At 37.1% G+C, this 22512-nt stretch overlaps 1 long non-coding RNA gene across 1 annotated transcript in view; it reads right to left on the reverse strand.

The window, feature by feature from the left end:
- LOC140612320 (uncharacterized) overlaps window positions 1–22247 on the reverse strand; it is a 70367-nt gene extending 48120 nt beyond the window's left edge. The window contains exon 1 of the long non-coding RNA XR_012013599.1: window positions 22131–22247. This is a non-coding gene — a long non-coding RNA (uncharacterized lncRNA). The remainder of the gene's footprint in view (window positions 1–22130) is intronic.
- Between the last annotated feature and the right edge of the window lie 265 nt (window positions 22248–22512).

A 22512-nucleotide genomic window follows, 5' to 3' on the forward strand; every position in this document is an offset into this window, starting at 1 on the left:
ACACTAAGAATGTACTAAGTGCCACTGAATTGTCCACTTTGAAAGGGATAATTTTATGTTATGTGAATTTCAGCTCAGTTAAAAAACAAAACAAAACTATTTTTAGCCATTTCTGCTTTTTGCAGACAGTGGCATCATTCAGAGTGTAAAACTGAAAGGAACAGAAGACATTTAAAGTCTCCCTAAGTCCTTATTGTGGCTAATGGTTTGTTTTAACAAATCACACTGAACTATAATTAGATATGGAAGAAGCTGAATAACAGAGAGTAAATTACCATGAGTAACTATCAGAGAATGATTTGAGAGGGAGAAAGGAAGGAGAGAGGCCCACTATTAAGAGGCCAGAGCCAATGGGCAACGTTGGTCAATGAGAAAGTCCTGATGTCAGGAGGGCCAAATAACATTTAAGAGCAGAGATATTGAACACCCCAATGCAGTTTGGGGAAAGGAAAGTTACTGATTCTCTGCATTGAGTACAAAGCAGGTTAGTGATCAGACACTGTAAACAACACCCAACCAGAATAAGAATTTAAAGCCAGAGTAATTACAAGATTCATAATTCACTTAAGAATCCACAGAAATCTAGCTATGGCATTGGATCTCCTTCACATTGTATGACCTTAGACCTCCAAATACCTGGATCACGAAATGTGAAACCACTTTTTTCGAAAAGAATAAAATACATTCAATTATATTTTTATTCATAATACTAGTATTTTAAGTAAAAGCAAAATTTTAATTTTTAATGTTATTTATTTCATTTTGTGCCTTAAATTTCCATTTGAGTATAATTTTATAATACATATTAGTATCAATTTTTTAAATAAATAAAAGCAATATAATTTGGAGAAGTGTGCTTTAAAATGTTTTATTAATAAGGGGTGCAATTTGGAAAATGTGGAAACCACTGCTTCAGATGATAACATTTTAGCTCACATAGCTATATATTTTCATTAAATCAAAATTAGTAGAGAAAGCAAAAGTTCCCTTTTCCAAGCCATTCAGTATGAAAGCATCCTATTTACATGAAAGTGACTTGGTGAGGTGTATGTTGGTGAAACTTCATCAGGATCCCTTTAACATGCATAATATCCCAGGTTTCAGTTTGGCTTTCCCACACCAGCCTCTGGTGTCTCCATGGCTGAGGAACCTGGTCCCATTGACTTGCCTACTTCTGTTCTGTAGAGATAACCATTTATCGCTGCTGTGATGATCATATCTGTGTGAAATTCCTTTTCAAATCTATGGCTTCCAACAGTTTCAGGGAAGGAAAAATCCATAAGCTGTCCAAAAACCTTTTGATTTAGATCAAAGTCTCAAGAATTGTTGAGCCTAATTTAAGTTTTTTGTAGCAACATATTTTCAAGCATCTATGATGCTCTTTGCTAAAAATGTTTCACTTTGTTTCTTCCCAAACACCAATGTACATTTATAGTTACCTCCTTTACAAATCCTAAACTTTATCTCACTTATTCGTTGTTGGGGTTTTTTTCCCTAGGGCTATGAGGTACTCAGGAATAGTCTCCCTACTTATGTGTCTATCTATAAGATTTTTATCAGAAAAATAGGTGTGTACAGACCTCACTTAAATCAGGAAAAAAATCACGTAGGACACAATAGCCTATTTAACTCCTTTTCATGGGTGCTAGTGGGGTAGATTATATACAGCCAATAATTCCACAGACATGAGCCTCAGGTCTTTTATAGCACCTATAGAAGAATATAATAGACACATATTTAGGATTCACAAAAAAGGGGGAATTTGTGGGTTCAAATTCTGTCCTTTTCACACTTAGCTATAAATTTTTTCTCTGGTTTTTCATATATGAAGAAGTCTTTATGTTTTAAAAATCTAACTTACAAGGTTAATGAAAAAGCATTATATGAAATAATAAGCTATAATAAGTGTCTTATGCATTGAAGGAGTCAGCAGGACCCTCATAATGTCATTTAATTACCCTATTCTTGGCATCATCCTCTAGCTCCCCTTTCAGGCAAATTTTTTTTTTTTTTTAATAAATGGTAACTCATTCCTACAACTTCATCTAGTTCCAACACCCTGGAAATACTCCTAAAAAAATCTGAACACTCTCTGATCTGTTTCCTTCATTTGTTTTAGGTTTGTTTTGAAAATTTGGGACAATAATTTTGGAAATATCAAACCAATATATGGTTAAGATCCCACAAATCGTGTCCTCCTACAGTGCTCAGCCATTGAGTATTCATTTGAGATTTACTGCATCAGAAAACAGAGAATGGATTAAAATAGGTCGTGAAATAAAAAGTAAAAGTATATGTCATAGAGAAACACTCATTCAGTGGAGGAAAGAAGAATATTGCAAGAGATAAGATAAAAGGGGTAGCCAGTACCAAGAGTAGAACAAAAAGGTAGGATGTCAAGCTCTTTATTATTCTCTCAGTTTATTAGCAAGAGTCAGCAACATCAAAGCATAAGAGAGGACAAAGTTGAAATTATATAGGCTTTTGCCTAACTTATCACTAGAGATTCTACTGGAAAGTCATCTACCACAATATGGAATAGCCTCAGCAAATTAGAAATTGTGTGGAGAACACATATCAAAAATGGTGGGTGAGAGCATCCCTCTCCAGGGACTCCTTTGAGTCTATGGGTTGTGAAAAATAACCAATCATTCACATATAGTCTGAAGCCAGTGGGTCTGGTATAGGGACATTGTGGTAAAGGGTGAGGGGATTCAAGGTCTTGAGGTTTGAGGGATGACATGGCTAAGTCTCAGAGGACCTGCAGGAAAAGCAGATTCCAAGATGATGTCTGGTCAGCAGATGGAGAGACATTACCCTATTCATAGGCCTCGCAGAGAGGCCAGAAGATGAGTCTCACCAGCTCAAAACATAACAGCATATGCCAGCAAGGGTACACTGACCAGACGAGATAGGAAGGAACTCAGATCATAGCAGGGGACCCGCATCTACACAAATCATCCCTCTTCTTGGTAAGGTCAAGTAAACTTCCTCCTACCTGTAGAACCCACTTTAGAATATATAAGAGGGAAAATAGTAACAGATTTACTAGAGATTAGAATTTTGGAATAACTATTACCAGTTTTAAAGTTGCTATTTTTCTGTTTTAAATCTGAAGAGAGTAATAAATCTTTAATTGGCAAGCTTGTTTCCTTACCATCCCTAAAGCCGTATCCACTACTACCAATGGGACCTTAAAATCAAAATGTTTTAGAAAATTTAAAATTCTTTTTTTGGCAGATGTGCGTTAAAAAGTTTAAGTATATGAGCTAACACAAAAGATCAGATTGTCGAAAGGATCAGATTCCCACAAATCAGAGATCTTACTATCAAACTTTACTAATAATTTCAAGGATTCACAAAATTAAGATGCACAGTCAAAGCACAGAGATATCTCAGACATCTTGCATGGTTTCCCAAGTTCTTTTTGTATGCATCATGTGCATGTTGCTGGCTGAAAATAATAGATGAGACCTCTTCATCTACTGCAGGTCTCTTCAAACAGTGAGGAACATTTAAGCTATGAAACATTTTGTATAAAATCTTTACAGGGCCTGTGGGTCAAGACATTTCCAAGAATCCATAGCTCATAAATTCAAAGAGAGAAATGAGAAAAAAAACAGTAAAGATGACTCATAAGCTGTGCAAATAAATATGAATACAGAAAAACACAAATCAAAAGCCTGAGTGTCTATATTAATATTTGAGAAAATCAACTTCAAAACAAAAAATATTATATATTTACCAAGAATAAAAGTTATTTCATAATGATAAAGGAGTTGATTCATCAAGAGAACATAACAATTCTAAGAGCTTATGTACCTAATAATAGAGCTTGAAAATATATAAAGCAAATCTGATACAACTATAAGGAAATACAAAGACAGACAAATGCACAATTAGAGTTGGAGATTTTAATACCAATCTCAGTAATATATAGGGAATTAGACCAAAAATCAGTAAGGATATTCTTATGGGTTAAATTGTGTCCCCCACCACCCCCCCCCCAAAAAAAAAAAAAAACAAAAACAAAAACAAAACTTCACATGTTGAAGTCCTAATCCTCAATATCTCAGAGACCTTATTTGGAAAAAGAACATTACAGAGGTAGTTAGTTAAGATGAGGTCTTACCAATGTAGGATAGGTCCCTGACCCAATATGATTGTATTGGATCATAAAAAAAGGAAATTTGGACACAGAAACAAGCACAATATGTAAATTTCAGAGTTCTGCTACCACAAGCCAAAGAACTACCAGAAGCTAGAAGAGAGACCTGGAATAAATCTTTTATTTCCTGTTTTAGAAGAAGAAGGATGACTCTGCCAATACCTTGACTTCAGACCTCTAGATATTCGGTTTGCAATATTTCATTCCAGAAACCCTAGAAAACTAATACAGACATAGAAAACTTGAATAACACTATCAACCAACTTGATCTGGTTGACATTAATAAAACACTACCTAACAACAGCAGAGTATACATTCTTCTTAAGTGCAAACAGAACATTTTCTAAGATAAACTATATTCTGGGCCATAAAACCAAGGATATTGGTTATACAAAGTATGTTCTCTGACCACAACAGAATTAAACTAGAAATTAATAACAAAAAGTCTTATTATTTTTTCTTTTTTGAAGCATAAATTGACTATGATTCAGGATTTACATATATTAAGAAATGTGATATTTAGATGTTCATCTTGTAGATTTAAAATTATAGATTAAAAATGAAGAATTGGGGTACCTAGGTGGCTCAGTCATTTAAGCAGCAGACTCTTGATTTCAACTTATGTCATGATCTCAAGGTCGTGAGGCTGCGGCTCACATCAGGCTCCGTGTCCAGTGGGGAGTCTGCTTGAGATTCCCTCTCTCCCTCTGCCCCTCCCCCTGTGCTCATACACACACTCTCTCTCTCTCTCTCCAAAGAAAAGAGAAGAAAAGAAAATAGAATTGGGAAGAGGCTACAAAATGAGGTTCCATTTGAACCCACAATCTCTTATAAATCATGTCATATACCGTGTCAACCAGAAAACTCAGGATTAAATTATATGTGAAGGTATATGCACTCAAAAATGCATTACCACCTTGCTTATAACCACAAAAAATAAAAACTATTTCAATATCAACATTGATTATTTTAGTAACAAAAAAAAAATGAACATGAAAAACAAAATACAATCTGAGTAAGTTTTAGGGTGTTAATTCATTACCAGTGCTATCATTTAAATCCATGAAGGGCTTACTTTATACCCCAGGGACTTCTTCACTAACTAAAAAAATAATCATAAGAGGTGAATGTTACAATCCAAAACCAACAATTTTGGAGAAGGTATAAAGTTGATAAAATTGTTTTAAGCACCATTTTTCATTTTTATGTTATTTTATTTTATTTTATTTTATTTTATTTGTTTTAATAATAAATTTATTTTTTATTGGTGTTCAATTTTTCAACACACAGAATAAAACCCAGTGCTCATCCCGTCAAGTGCCCACCTCAGTGCCCATCACCCAGTCACCCCCACCACCCGCCCACCTCCCCTTCCACCACCCCTAGTTCGTTTCCCAGGATTAGGAGTCTTTCATGTTCTGTCTCCCTTTCTGATATTTCCCACTCATTTTTTCTCCTTTCCTCTTTATTCCCTTTCACTATTTTTTATATTCCCCAAATGAATGAGAACATATAATGTTTGTCCTCCTCCGATTGACTTATTTCACTCAGCATAATACCCTCCAGTTCCATCCACGTCAAAGCAAATGGTGGGTATTTGTTGTTTCTGATGGCTGAGGAATATTCCATTGTATACATAGACCACATCTTTTTTATCCATTCATCTGTCGATGGACACCGAGGCTCCTTCCACAGTTTGGCTATTGTGGACATTGCTGCTATAAACATCGGGGTTCAGGTGTCCTGGCGTTTCACTGCATCTGTATCTTTGGGGTAAATCCCCAGCAGTGCAATTGCTGGGTCGTAGGGCAGGTCTATTTTTAACTCTTTGAGGAACTTCCACACAGTTTTCCAGAGTGGCTGCACCAGTTCACATTCCCACCAACAGTGCAAGAGGGTTCCCCTTTCTCCTCATCCTCTCCAACATTTGTTGTTTCCTGTCTTCTTACTTTTCCCCATTCTCACTGGTGTGAGGTGGTATCTCACTGTGGTTTTGATTTGTATTTCCCTGATGGCCAGTGATGCGGAGCATTTTCTCATGTGCCTCTTGGCCATGTCTATGTCTTCCTCTGTGAGATTTCTCTTCATGTCTTTTGCCCATTTCATGATTGGATTGTTTGTTTCTTTGCTGTTGAGTTTAATAAGTTCTTTATAGATCTTGGAAACTAGCCCTTTATCTGATACATCATTTGCAAATATCTTCTCCCATTCTGTAGGTTGTCTTTTAGTTTTGTTGACTGTATCCTTTGCTGTGCAAAAGCTTCTTATCTTGATGAAGTCCCAATAGTTCATTTTTGCTTTTGTTTCTTTTGCCTTCGTGGATGTATCTTGCAAGAAGTTTATTTATTTTAGAGACCACCTGTGCACTAGGGTGCATGTGTGTGGGTGGGAAGGGGCAGAGAGATTCTTCAAGCAGACTCTCCACTGAGCATAAAGCCCAACTTGGAGCTCCACCCCAGGACCCATGGGATCGTGACACGAGATGAAACCAAGAGCCAGAGTCTTAACTGACTGAGCCACCCACGTACCCTAAGTAGATAAAGCATTTAATAATTCCTTTAAGCTACAGAATAGCAATAAAACCACAACTATTTTACATTTACAGAGAGACTCCAACTTACAAGGTGATTTTTCATAAATTACCTAGTGGAAGTTTCAGTTTATCCATAAAATAAACAGGAAAAGGATTACGCTGAATTTTCAGAGGAAGAAATCAAGGCACAGAAATTAAGAAAATAAAAAAGTTGGAGCTAGAAATCAGTTCTTCAAGGGCTAAACCATTCAGTTATTCAGGTATGTATAATGACAATGAACATTTTCTTTGATCAAAGAAAGGAAGTTTTATATATGAAAGTAAATTAATTTATCACCATTTTATCACATGACCAAAAATATGTTAAAAGAAAAAAAATGCTCCAAATTACATTTGGAAAATTGAGTGATATCAATGTTGCTTATCACAATCTCAAAATGAATGATTTACAAAATTCAAAACAAAAATCACCATGTCATGTACAATTGCTGGACAAATAGCTCACTAATTTTCTCTCACATATACCTATCTAATTTTATTTTCCATTGTTAGGGTCCCTGAATCCGATTACAGTGTAATCAATGTAATGAGTGAAGAAATAAATAAATAAAACGAAACAGACTTTGCCTCACAGCAGATATTTGCATTGCATCCATGAGAATTTGCTGTTATTTTTAAATTAGCTGCAGGAAAGCTTTTTTATTGCCTTTTAAATGCAAGAGAAATAGTCAAACCAAATAAAATTCCATTTTTAATAACCAAATATTACACTAAAAAAGGTCAAGCATATCTGTCTCTACTATTACATGCATGCAGATTCTGATACAGGACAAACTTTAATTTTCAATTAAAAATGAAAACAATGCTTACCCTACATTTTGACTATTCATATCTCTCACAAATACAGAAGATATTAAAACTGAATTATACCTAAGTTTGCATAATAAAGAAAATTATAAACTCAAAAGGCTTAATGGCATATCACTCAGTTTTTCTAATTTATTGCCTACATTAATACCCCATTAACCAAAACACCAGCCAAGAGCCAAAAAGTAAACCATGTAGTGGGGGGAAAAAATGAACTTTGGAGTCAGATGAAACTGATTTGAATCCCAATACAATCACTTACTAGCAAGGTGAATCTGAACAAGTTGCTTAGCCTCATCTATAAAACGGAGGTAATGATAGCTATTTCTTGTGATTGTATGGCTTAAATAAGAAATGAAGAAAGCATGTGGGATGGCTTCTGTTCATAATAAGTTCTCAGTTGTTATTATTGTTATTAAGCTGCTACTTCATAAAACTAAAATTTTACTCACAGAAAAACCACGGATATGATAACCAAGGACCCATTTGCTCTTGTACACATGGCTCTAAATATCTAACTTTTCCTAATTCTCAGTACTAATTTTTCATTCACTCATCCAGAAAATATTTATTAAATTCCAACTACGTGTCAGGCATTGTTTCAAGCATTGAGAATATAATAGAATTTGTTTGCGAAAGCAAACAAAACAAAAATCTTTGTTCTCATGTGCAATATAAAATATACATAATGAAAATATAGTTTGCTAGATAGCAATGAAGGCTAACAGGAAAGTAGAATAGAAACTGCTATGGTTGGGTGTGAGGGACCAACATGACCTAACCTGAGAATGTGGTATTTAAGTCAAGACATTCAGGAAGTGAAGGAAGAAATTATATAAAGTGATCAGATTTTAGTTATGTAAGACTCATTAAGATCTTGAAAGCTCTGGGACCCCTGGATGGCTCAGTGATTGAGTGTTTGCCTTTGGCTCAGGACGTGATCCCAGAGTCTGGGATCGAGTCTGGCATTGGGCTTCCTGCATGGAGCCTGATTCTCCCTCTGCCTATGTCTCTGCCTCTCTCTCTGTGTCTCTCATGAATAAATAAATAAATCTTAAAAAAAAAAAAAAAAGATCTTGAAGGCTCATTGAGAGTTGAGAGTACATAGAAATTTAGGCTAAATGAGTGATGAGTATTAAAGACAGCACTTGTGATGAGCATTGAGTGTTATATGCAAGTGATGAATCACTAAATTCTACTCCTAAAACTATGTTAACTAACTAGAATTTAAATAAAAATTTAGAAGAAAAAAATGCACTTAAGGCACATGCTTTGGGTCACTTAAAAAATCAGAATTGTAATTTTTAGACTTTATAGTGACTTGATAGTAAGTCTTCCTGAATCAGCCTGTTCACAATTCAGGGCTGGTTGGAACTGTAATCTTCAACTGAAGAAAGGAAAATACCTCCCCTTGATATAGTGTACCTGTGACTGTAGATAACACTATGGGATGGTATATGAGAAATTGTTAAGAAAGTAAATCCTGGGATGCCTGGGTGGCTCAGTGGTTGAGCATCTGCCTTTCGCTCAGGTCATGATCCTGGGGTCCTGGGAGACTCGATCCCAGGACCTATGTCTCTGCCTCTGCTTATGTCTATGTCTCTACCTCTCTTTGTGTGTCTCTCATGAATAAATAAATAAAATCTTAAAAAAGAAAGGAGAAAGAAAGAAAGAAGAAAGAAAGAAAGAAAGAAAGAAAGAAAGAAAGAAAGAAAGAAAGAAAGAAAGAAGAAAGAGGGATCCCTGGGTGGCGCAGTGGTTTGGCGCCTGCCTTTGGCCCAGGGCACGATCCTGGAGACCCGGGATCGAATCCCACGTCGGGCTCCCGGTGCATGGAGCCTGCTTCTCCCTCTGCCTGTGTCTCTGCCTCTCTCTCTCTCTCTCTGTGACTATCGAAAGAAAGAAAGAAAGAAAGAAAGAAAGAAAGAAAGAAAGAAAGAAAGAAAAAGAAATTCCTGGTGGCACCTGGTTGACTCAGTTGGTTAAGCATCCAACTCTTGATTTCAGCTCAGGCTCTGATCACAGGGTCGTGAGATGGAGCCCTGTGTCAGGATCCACACTGCGCATGGGGCCTGCTAAAGATTCTCTCCCACTCCATCTCCCCTTCTACTACCACCCACTAAAGTTAAATAAATAAATAAATAAATCTTTGAAAAAAAGTAAATTCTGACAGTTCTCATATGAAAGAAAAAAAACATTTGTGTGTGTGTACGTGTCTGTATGAGAAGAAGATAGATGCCAACCAAATTGTTTGTGGGGGAATTGTTTTGTAATATATGTAAGTCAAGACATTATGCTGTACACCTTGAACCTACAGAGTGCTATATGTCAACTATATCTCAGTAAAACTGGAAAAAAGTTTTAAACTTGTTTTTTAAAAAGGAAACCTGATTTGTAGGCAAAAGAGAGGACAACTGTTACAGCAATGACCTTGAGTATTTATAAAAAGGAATGTAAGCTAGTCCAAAATAGATGACAATGAAAGGTGAGGAAATAGTGTATATTAGTGCTAAGATTCATTGGTAGATATGACAATGGAATCTTGCAGACATTCTCTCTTTGAATGCTTCTAATTTCTCAGTAATATAGAAAGCAAAATCAATGGCTAAGAGTAAAGTCTTATGGATTTGCGAAAGTAGAATAAGGTATGAAATAATAGTCTAGGAAAGATAGTAAAATTAATGTGGGAATGGAGTAAGACAATCTGGTGGAATTGAAGCTCAAAGGAGTTAAATGACCAGAAATTTAAAATATAATCCTGAATGGATAAACAAAATGTGCTACATACACCCAGCCTGAAAAAAGAATGAAATTCTGACACATGCTACAATATGGGCAAACCTTGAACACTTCATGCTAAGCAAAATAAGCCAGTCACAAAAGGACAAATATGTCTGATTCTGCTTACATGAGGTACCTAGACTAGTCAAATTCAGAAAGACAGAAAGTAGAATGGTGGTTGCCAGTAGTTTGGGGAGTTGAGGAGGGAAGAGCTTTTGTTTAATGGATACAGAGTTCTAGTTCTGGAAGCTGAGGAAGTTCTGGAACTGAGTGGTGGTAATGGATATACTACAGTATAAATGTGCTTAACTCCAATGAATTGTCTACCTCAAAAATGTTTAAAATGGTAGATTTTATGTTACATATGTTCTGTCACAATAAAAAACACTATCTGTCAAGCAAAAATCATCAAATCAAATCAAATCAGACAGCATGGCTTTATGTTCCTCCACAGTCATGTTTAGTCATGCAGACATAGAGCAAGGGGAGAGTTGGATTAAACAACATTGTTTGCTTTTCATGGTCAAGTAAGAAGTTATAATGATAAAGGATGTGATCTAAGACCAAAAAAAAAATGAGGGAATTGAAGGCATAGATGTAGTTACAGGCAAATGCTGGTAGAATTTTACCCAGTAGGACTGAAAAATTATTGGAGTTGAGATAGTCAAGTGCATCAGAAAAAAAGTAGGAGCTGCTATTCAGGGAGTGGGGGCTTGAAGTTGAGATCATGGAAGAATTAAATTGTTGTGTACTGAACGCGCCGAAAACATGACCATGGGAGTGAATGATTTAGGGATGGCTGAAGACACAAGTCATAAGAAAAGAGAAAGTCAAGGACTGAGGAACTGAGGGTATTGGAAGTATCATCTATATAGATAATGAAATTACCAAGAATTAAAACAACCATATTGTTGTAAAGCCAAGAGCTGAAAATTTCAGGGAAGAGTGAGGCAGATGATGACAATAGATGACTACCACAAGGAAGAGTCATGGGTAGTAATGTAGTCTGATGAAATAAGATTTAACACTGAGTGTTTGTAAGAAGAAGGATGATCTAAAATCAACCAAGAGGACATAGAGTCCATTGCAGGCCCAGTGGTATAAGACACATGAAAAAAATATATATAGCTATCACTTTGAGGAGGGCTCCAGGAGAAGTGTCCAGACCCAGTTAGAACATAATATTAATGTCACGTTCAGAAAAGAGGTTAGCGATAAAGAGGATTTGCCAGTAACTGGTGTTATGCTCTAATCGACCAAAGACCAAGAGGAACACACCTGTAGTAGGACGAAATCAGAATTATTGACTTGATGCCTCAAGGGAAAGTACTTCAGAGGAATCATGGAATTCAGCTTTCAACAAGAGGGAGGGGAGGCATCCTTTATGAGGGTTGGGTTCCTGCTTGAAGGAGTCTAAGGAACATACTTGGAAGCAAGGATCAGTTCTGGATCGGTGGCAGTTTCTGAGGTAAATGTGAAGATGAATTAACTGGGGATTAAATGATGTTCTGAAGTGAGGGTGGCTTAGCAAATGGCTGACTCCAATAATAGATGAATATATATATATATAATAATAACCTGGAAAGCAATGGCTTCTTGGCCTGATTATTCCTCCTGACTATCTTGAGACACATCTGGGGGAAAGTTTCTTAGTATCTAATGAGGTGGGAGAGGTTAGAGATCTCTCTAAAGCTCTCAGAGTCCTGGAGTAACCACCAGGCTTCTTCTGAGAGAGGCCTACAGAGAGGGGGACTTATTTAGAATACACTCTTGACTTCTATGAGAAAGCAGTAAATAAGAAAAAACAGGGCTAGTATAGGTATTACCTCATAGTGAGGAGAAGAGAGCAGCAGAGGAGGAAATAAAAAATTATAAAACAATCAAATCTCACACAATTTAAAGTTATGTGGTATTAAGCCAAATATAACCCAATATGCAGCATATTCCCTGAAGTCATCATATTGTTATAGCAGAGTGTAACTAATATTCATAATGGTGCCCCTGAATTACTAATAAAATAGAAAATTATGGTGACTATGCTCTTTAGAAGGCAATGAGGTAGAGTCAGAATATATTTTATATTTCCTTCTGTTCACAATAAATCATCCATCCATCTTTCTTCACTAGCTCCTTCAGCCTTTCAATTTATTTTTAAACAATTTCCATCAAGAATATTTTTAAAGTATTAAGACAAAAGATAAACCTACAGCTACATAGAAAACTGGGCTCTACAGGCAGACTCTTACCCCAAAGGTTGTCCAGTGAGTGGATTGGAGCATGATATGTCCCCATGTTCACATTCTACCTCTCAATAGATGGGAACAGAACAATGTCGTCTACCAACATCACCCTTAAAAGAAAAATACTGGAGAGTTCAACATAAAACAGTCTTGGCCTACTGGCACTCGCAATGTAGCACAGATGTGTAATATTGAACTCACCCTTGCATATTGTTTGGCAGTTTACTTGTTGCTTTCATATATATTCCACCATTGATTTTCACAAATATCCTGTGAAGACATGTGATCTCATTCAGGAAAGGCAGAAACTGTGCTTCAGGGAGTTTAAGAAACTTGTACAAGATCACGTTTCGAATGAGGGGAGGGTGGACTTCCATTCATGTCTCAACCTTCATATCTGTGCAGCCTCTTGGGCAAGGGGAAGAACAGGGAGAGATTGTACAAGTGCTTAAGGAAGGACAACCAAACCCCAGCTCCCTCATACAATCAGGGCCAAAAGGACTGATAAAAGAGAGCAGGAGAAAAAGGAGATGTCTGCACCTCAAACAGGGGTCAGATACAGGAAGCAGCCGAAGTAGGCTAGGGCAAGTTCCTGTTTTGCTTCTTCTCATCCTGAGTGCGATGGATAAAGCCTAAATTCTAGCCCTGCAATCGATCTCACTCAGGCAGTATTTATTTGAGTTTGACCTCAGATTAGTCATTGTGTTGATCTGATTTGACTTGAACTGTGGTCCTAAATCTGAATTCAGTGTTTGTTTGTTTTTTTTTAATTTTTATTTATTTATGATAGTCACAGAGAGAGAGAGAGAGAGGCAGAGACATAGGCAGAGGGAGAAGCAGGCTCCATGAACCGGGACCCTGATGTGGGATTCGATCCCGGGTCTCCAGGATCGCGCCCTGGGCCAAAGGCAGGCGCCAAACCGCTGCGCCACCCAGGGATCCCTGAATTCAGTGTTTTTATATTGACCAAACTATGTAAGTTCATTTTATATACAAAATAGTGTAGTTTGTCATATTTGGAAATTCTGTCTTTATTTTCACTGTTGTCAGATTTTATTACCTTGGAAAATGTACTGGTTGTGTTTAAGAGAGAATAAGATCTCCATTAAAATAAAAGATCCCTAAATATTATGAGCATGTTTCCCTGATTCCTGTAGAGACTATCTTCCCAGATCATTGGGCAAATATGGGTAATCTATATATCCAAATGCATATTGAAGAAACCTAAAGACTCTTTGGAAAATATAAGAAATAAACAGATGTTTCTTAAAGGACATGGAGAACAAGTGGAATTAAAATGTAAGAATTACAGTTTCTAATGTCCCTTAAATATGCTTAGATTACTGTATTACTTGTTGCTTTGCTTCGATATACTAAGCATTTGCTGTATACCAGGGCCTGCCCTCACGTGGTTTACAGGAAGCCATATCCATATGAAGAAATGTGACCTGAAATCTATGGGGTATGGCAGGAACACAAAAAATAACATAGTAACTTATATACTAGATTATGGGAAAAGTTTTATCAGCAAATATACCATAGGATCTGAATCTCAGTGTCTGCTATGGAAATTGGGAGGAATGCAAACTACTGGATGAGTTTGTTCATGATAAAACTGCCTATGACAGGAATCCAAAAATGTAGAATGGAATAGAGAACTAGGTTAGGAGAGAAAGAAGAAAGACCATGAAAAGCTCTTTGTGTCATGAAAATAAGCTTGAACTTCATTCTTTCAATAATATTCTTAACAGGGCAAGCTAACTGCTACAACTCTCAATTTCAGTATTTTGGAAGAAATTTCATAGCAATATTATAACTTACTCAAATGTAATAATACATGTGTGGGTGGTAGGATAATGTTTGCAATGGCACAATAATGAACTAATTGTCAGATCTTGCTCATTGCCCTTAATTTTTACTTGCTTGATGATTAACAGTTTTTCCTGTAGGCCAATGATTCAAGATAATTATGTGGTTCCATTTTTGTTAGGTATCCAAGTTCAATATGTATGGGGAAGATTTATTCTGCATCTGTTGGGAATACTTTATAATAATTATTGAGCATGTAATATCCTCTAGGGTCTGAGCTAAGTGCTTTGTATATAGATAATTTCATCTTCAAAATTCTTGTATTAAGTAATACTATTTTTCACATTTCTCAAGTGAAGAAACTAATATACTCAGAAAGTATAAATAGTTCATCCAGGGTGATACCTCATGAATGGAAAATTGGAACTTGAACCCAAGTTTCACAGATAGCAAAGACCGTATTCATATATATTAAACCACTCCTAGGAACAGAAATATAAATAGTTACATTTCCTTCCCTCAGGGAGAATATAATTTAGTGTAATAAATAGTCAACTATAAAAGAGAGAGTAAATGCACCCTATAAGGGCACAGTAGATGAAAACCTGCCATAGACTTGAGTCCCTGAGGAATGTTTTCCATGGGATGGGACCTGGAAAATGAAAGATAAAAAGAAGAAGGATATTTCAGGTTAAATGGAGAGAGAAACAAGAGCATAATGTCTGTGAAAAACCACAAGTAGTTCCATGGGACTTACAGGACCTGTGACATTACGGGGGATGGCATCAGAACCTTGCACTAAGACACATACTGTCCAGACACTGTTGGAGCCTCTTGATTTGGTCCTTCATACACACTCTATCTAGCATCAATTTAATCCAAAAGAATACAAATACAAAGTTAGAGGTCAATGACTTGCTAAAATCCCTAAATTATGAGCTGCAGGAATAGCTTCTGATAAAATACGACCAGGAAAGTATATGGTTTCTAAGAGCTGCAAACATCTGCTGACATGTACCATGAATGTGTTGACCTCTGTCTAAGGCTATACGTACAGTTGACCTTTTCATACCTCCAGGTTTTCACCTTTAGTGGTCAGGCATTTCAAGTTTATGCATATTAAGGGAACCAGCCTAAATGCATGTCAGTGAAGTCTGTAGAATCATCAGAAATTATCAGACAGGTTTTCTGAATCATAATTTTCAGGATTGTGGAATATCATTCAATGTTATCAACTCTAGTAAAAGGGCCAGAACCAGAAAAGGGAGTGCAGCTATTAAGATAAATAAATAAAATTCAACATAGTTGTCTGGGTTGTGTAGTACTGGGCTAGAAAGTATGATTTAGCACTAACTTTAAAAAGTTATTAATTTTTAAATTTTAAATTAACCTTCAAGTAACCTTGAATAAGCCCTCAAGACTAAGATGTTTAGCTTTACAAACTTGTGTCACCAATCCTCCCCCAACCACCAACAGGAGGAAAACTCTATGATTTCCACAAGGAGTTTGCTATTTGGGATGCAGGCGTTTAAAACCCTCTCCAACGTGCTCCTGTTTAGACAAATGAAACAGGGAATGAGCAAAGAATTGTGCTATAATAGAGCTCAGAGAGGCTACCTAATGTGCCTCTGAAATAAGGCCCAAGAGCTGTGGAGTCTTCAATTATTTATTTTTCTCACCCACTGATGCACACATCTATAGTTTTAATGTATGTGAATTTTTTTAAAATCCCTGCTGTCAAAATAATGAAGATACAACACTTGGAACAAACAGTTTGCTCCATTTACAAGTTAAATTTAACCTCTTAGATTAAATTTTGGGCTGTCCTACAGGTACCTCCTAATTACTAGCAACATTCTACAGCTAAAGAGCAAATCTTTCACAACTATCCCTTTATCTGTTTAGTTCCATAAATCCCAAGAAATGCACCCTGACTTCAACTGATCAGTTATAAATCAGGCTATGTAGAGGAGCGGAAAATAAGAGTAAAAAGCAACATGCTTGATAAATGAAAGAGAATTTCATAAAAGTTGAGGTGTAGGAAAGTCATAAAGGATAAAGCAGCATTACAGGACTCATTTCTCTGGCATACATTACTTTCCAAATGAAATTGTAACTAAGCTTCAACAAGCCATTCCTCCATGTGTAATTCAGCTGCTTCTATTCAATGGGGCTCATGATAAAACCAGTTAATTCTATGGAATTAGCCCATTATTATCCCTCCTTTCTTGTCAAATGAGTCCTCTGATTGGAGGCAATGTCATGAAAAAAATACCAAGTCAATGGCCAAGGCGCCCCATAGCATGCTATCCCATAGCATAAATGCACTAATAGCGGTGTTAGCAGAAGCACACTGGGCAAGAAATACAAATCCGTGCCCAGATCATGAAAGATTAAGTTTTGTCCCCTCCATGAGGAACAGGCATGGTATCATACAATCAACCTTCTATCAGGTAGCTGGCCTGTAACCCAGAGAATAGTCCAGGATGAGTACCATAAACCAGTAGCATTTGTTGGGTCAGCCTTGATGAGAAGTCCTAAGTTATCAAACATCTCCTTGAGGCAACAGAAACTGTCATCAAAAGTCTTTTTTACAGGATAAGGCAGGTTCTTTGAGATAAAGGAAAGATTTTTGCCTTTGCCAGCAGAAGAGGATTTGAGTCAACCTTGTCTGTGTGTCTGCCCAAAGGATTCTTTCCCATATTTCAGAGTCCCCATGCTTCTCCTTTATTATTCTTACGTTATCTAATAGACCTGACAATGCTGAACATTTAATTGGGGCTGAATTTCCGTGCCCCTTCCGGCTAGGTCCATTACTTTGTCAGTTGTATCTGACCTGCCACAATAAGATATATAGCACTCTTAAATAGCCTTTGAGGCGGTTTGGCTTTTTGATACATATTCTAAGCTTTAAAATTCTCCATTTCCTAGTATACACTCTCTAGGACCCTAACTTTTAATCATTATTGCCGTGATAGCAACTAAGTTCACAACTGATCTCTCAATGCCTTGCCCTCTACCTGCACCTAACCCCACGCCACTACTATGAATTTTGAGATAATCATATTGCTACTGTATGCTAAAAATTATCCATGTCCCATGCCCCCAGCAAGAACATTCTCTTGATCTAAGCGAGCAATTCACTCCCAGTACCCTTTCTAATCCCTGGTGCCAATTACTACAGACAGGTTTTGGCCCCAAAATAATGAAGTCTCAAATTTGTTATGTGAGGAGAATTTCATGAATGGAATCTGTTTACAAAGGTATAGACAGTTTGTAAGGAAGCAATAAAAGGTAGTATAGTGTGCTAGAGCCAGTAATAGTGTGGAAATGCTAATCCTCGCAGGTCTGAAACAATGAGGATTATAAGGAATATCTACTAGAATCCATGAGACAGACAGACAAACACACACACACACAGAGAAAGAGAGAGAAGGAAGGAGGGAGAGCATTGCTTAGAGAGGGCTACCTAAAAGGAGCTGTGAATTTTAGACAAAAGATACATTCATTTTTTGACACAATGCCACCATGTAGAAACTAGAGGAATAATTTTTCCTCTCTTTCTCTCTCTGACCTATACTGCAAGTATTCCCACTGTCCGAACCCAAACTGAAGCCAGAGGACAAGAAACCCCAAAGCAGTCCATCCAGGGTAGCCTCCCAGGACACAGTCCACGGTAGAGAAGGATAGATGGTGAATCTGAATGGTCAAAGGCAAGATCTTGCATAGTAACTGAAATTCTCCATTTTAAACAAATTCAATCAGATGTATAGGCCAAGCAACATACATTTTTTTCCCAGTCATCCCCCTCCTTAGCAGTATTTTTGCCTACACATTTGCAGATCCTTAAGAAATAAATCAAGGTACGTACTTAGAATAAAAATTATCAGTGTTGTTATGTTTTATTATTAAATTCTGCGCTCTGAGTACAAATAAGAACAAAATTCCTATCAGTAGACACAAAATCATGGTAAATACTATAATCAAAGTGTTTCATTCAGAATAATTGTTCATCTTCTAGCTAAATAAAGAGATAAGAATAAAAAAGGGTAAGATATTTATATCTCATGTATTTCTATAATCATTGACTGTTTTCCATCTTCGCCGTATTTTTCTTCTTTTGAGTAGCTTCACTTGTGGTCTAACTATTTTAAGGATATCTTCCTTCATTGTAAATATAATACCTGTATTTTCAGTAAACAAAATTTATTTCAATCTCCAGCCATAATATGTAGATCATTTTGACCTGGTTCATAAAGGCATACATTCAATGTGCATAAACACAAGAGCAAATAAAAACTACGACAAATTAAGAGGCAGTTCCAGGTAAGACCTAAAGTTTCTGCTAAATAAATAAATAACATGTTGATTAGAGTATTAGTTGATGGGATGCCTTTAAAAGTGATACATCCTGGGACACCTGGCTGGCTCAGCAGTTGAGCATCTGCCTTTGGCTCAGGACATGATCCCAAAGTCCCAGGATGGAGTCCCACATCGGGTTCCCCGCAGGGAGCCTGCTTCTCCCTCTGCCTCTGTCTCTGCCTCTCTTTCTGTATCTCTCATGATTAAGTAAATAAAATCTTTATAAAAATGAAAATAAAATAAAACTGATACATCCTGAAGATGACAGATAAGTTATTCCTCAAAGGCAGCACTGTACTGATTAAACTCAGTGGTTAAATAATCAAAATTAGCATCCTGATTTCACAACATTAATTGGATATCCACTGTATGACAGATATTGTGCTAGAAGGTGATAGTCTAGTTGAGGAAACTAATTTTTAAACAAGTACTTATAAATCCATGTGAATCAAGGAATAATCTATCAAATCATGTCTCTAGCCCTTCCAACAATTTATTTTTTCGCAACCATGTAACTTGACTCTGGTCTGCTTTGCTCACTGTTCTCCATCTTCCCCAGAAATATGTTCTCTTTTTTTCCTTTCCAATCATACTTCATCTTCAAAGTTAACTCAGGCTCTATGTGACAAAGGCTGTTAATTCGCCTCCAAATTAATTCTTACCTCCCTGCTGAGAATATATCTTTACCAGATTTCTCTGCCTCCCTTACTCTCAGTTGGGGCCCCTAAGAAAGAGGACCACCCAATGGAATGTAAGTGGGTTAGTATGAACCACTCATGAGTATAACCTAACAAGTGTCCAGCAATCAGTGCTTCATGCTCCTTCCTACAACCAAGAGACTGGGATGGTAATATCCAGATTGACTTTAGAAGCCATGTATTAAAAGTGCAACTTGGGCCATTAGCCTGGATTCTTGATAACTATATGGAACCAAGAAGCCTTTGTACTATTACATGAGCAAACAACAAATTACTAATATGTTGAAACTCACATTTTGGTTTCTATTCATTACAACAACTCAACTTATGCTAACCGGCCTCTTCCATTAAACTACTTATGGTCATTCTCTTTCACACCCATTGAGCCTTTGTGCATTACACCATACATTCCAACACTCATTTGTGACCTCATTTTTTTTGGTACGCTTCTTGCATTTTATAGTTCCCTAATTCCTTAAACCAGGGATCATCTTATCCCTGAGCATCAACCAGGAGTTTTAGCATAAAGAAATATGATTATCAAGCCAAAAGCATTAAGTAAAACTTCGTTGTGTAGTGAAGTATTAATTTTCCCAAAAAAGAGATCTGCCCAACTCCTGGGAAGTAGGCTTTAAATTCTTAGAATTTCCTGAAGGGTAGGAGTGTCTTTGGTATTCATATAGCTTATGCTACCTAGTAGACTCCTGGTGAGTTTCCAGATAGCTTATGTTAATGAAATGACTCACGATGTTAGCTCGACACATCAGAAAGAATAACCATGTGCTTTGACTTGGAGTTTTGAACCATGTGATATCAGCTTGGCCTCCAGGGAAATGAAGGGGCAGGAGACTGAGTTCAACCATGAGGTGAGGATTTGATCAATCATACCCAGGTAATGAAGCTTCAGTAAAAATCTGGACACAAAACTTCCTGGGTTGGCAATATTGTCACACACTGAAGATTCAAAAGTAACATGCCCCTGGAGCATGGAAGCTTCAAGCTTAGAACCCTCCCAGATGCAGATTCCTCCTGCAATGTCTCTTCTGTTGTCCAATTCTGATGTGTGTATTTTTCTGTAATAAAATTATAATCATAAATGTAGAGCTTTCATGAGTTCTGTGATTCATTTTCAGCTAATTTCAATACCTGAGGGAGTCCATGGGGACTTGTAGCCAACTGATATGAAGTCAGGCTGGCCCTGGGGACTCCCAGACTTACGGCTGGTATCAGAAGTCTTAAGTAGATGTGGCCTCCAGACTGGAGGATTGTGCCCTTAACTTCAAGGTTAGCTAACTCTGGGTACTTGCAAATTCTAAATTTGAATTTAAAAAAAAAAAACATCAGTATGTGCATAGGGTGAAAAGTAAGAGCCCCTTCCCCCACCCCCACTTCCGCAACCCTGTGCCTCTAGGGGGCATGGCAGGGGTGAGAGGGGAACAGATGGGAGGCTGTGAGCCCCAGAAGGCAAGTGGCCAGAGTCCCACCTACTGAAGCCCAGCCCACGCTACTTGTGATTTGACCAAATGTTTTCAGCTAATGGTTTAACAGAAAATGCTTAGACAGACTTCTTGCCCTTGAAAATCGCCACCACATTCTCAGCCAATGTAAGCCCTGTTACCAAACAACAAAAATACAGCACCTCCCAATTTTATTCAATCAGCAAAGACAAAACCTATTTTTTTGTTTATCAGAAATGTTAAAAGTGTACCTGTAGCAATTTTGAACAAAGCACATTAAGCTTTGTGAGATAAACTGAGGTGAAAGTGTATAAAACAAATATACAAACGTCACTGTAATGACCAAGGTAGCTAGTGTTCATCAGGGAAAGCTAATCAGAAGGTTTGCCTGGTTATATCATATTTATGTTTCTCTTATCTATTCTAATTCAGGGGAGGGAGAAGGTGGGAGAGAGGACCAGGATAGAGAGGAGGGGATGGTAGACCAATGCCTTGTGCCTGGTGACAAATTAAATAAAACACATCAAAAAAAAAAAAAAAAAGTATGAATCACAATTTTTTACTCTTAAAAAATAAACTATGTTTTCCCACTCTACCCACTGAAAAGGTCTAGAAACAATGATAGCCCAGTAGTAGTAATATCTCTATTTCCCAGATTCTGATCTTTAAATAACAATTCTGAGCAGGCTTCTTCGATTATTCCATATCAAGAACATAGATATACCCCACAGACTGGATCATTTTGCTGTACCAGAAAGTAAAAAGCTATCAAAGACAAACGAGATTAATGTCAAAAGGACATGGAAGTCAACATAAAGGGGCTCACAATAACCTCATAATAGAACAATTTAAACATCAAAAGGAATAGCAACAATAAATTGAAATTCATCTTATGAAAACAAAATTTCATGGCTTCATGATTATATTTCTCTAAATAAACTTGTTGTTCACTATCAGATATTGCTAGGGCACCAACTCCTTATTCTGAACATTGAAAAACAAAAGGGAACATTAAGGATTTTTCTTCTTTTCCTGTACAAATAGAATTCTGGAGAGCAAAGTAGTTGAGGTAATACTTTTATTTAAAGAAGACTTCCAGGTAAAAAATACAGAAAGGAAACCAAATTAGAAAATCATCTTTCTTATCTCTCTTACTTTTCCTTCCTCTTCCCCTTTTCCTGCCACTTCCCTCCCCTTCCCTTCCCTCTCACTTACCCCTCTCTTTCCTTCCCAAACAATCCAGTCCTAGAGTCATTAGTTAGGCCATTGCAAGTAGGCATCCAGGCTTGAGGACAGAGGGAGACATGCTGTTCCACAGTGGAATGTTGTTTGCTGCTACATAACAAGTGACCTCAAACTGAGAGACTTAAAACCACACATCTATTATCTCACAGTTGCTATGCATCTGAAGTCCAGGCACAGCTTAACTGGATTCTCTGCTTAGGGTCTCACAAGGTCAACATCAAGCTTTCAGCAGGAGCTGCGGGCTTATCTGACTTGAGAAGGATCCACACTCATCTCACTCAAGCTGTTGGTAGAATTCAGTTCTCTCTAACAGTCTAAAGGCATCGATTTCTTGCTGGCTATTGATAGGAGG

The sequence above is a fragment of the Canis lupus genome, chromosome 2 (genome assembly GCF_048164855.1).
Source record: "Canis lupus baileyi chromosome 2, mCanLup2.hap1, whole genome shotgun sequence".
NCBI classification, from domain to species: domain Eukaryota; kingdom Metazoa; phylum Chordata; class Mammalia; order Carnivora; family Canidae; genus Canis; species Canis lupus.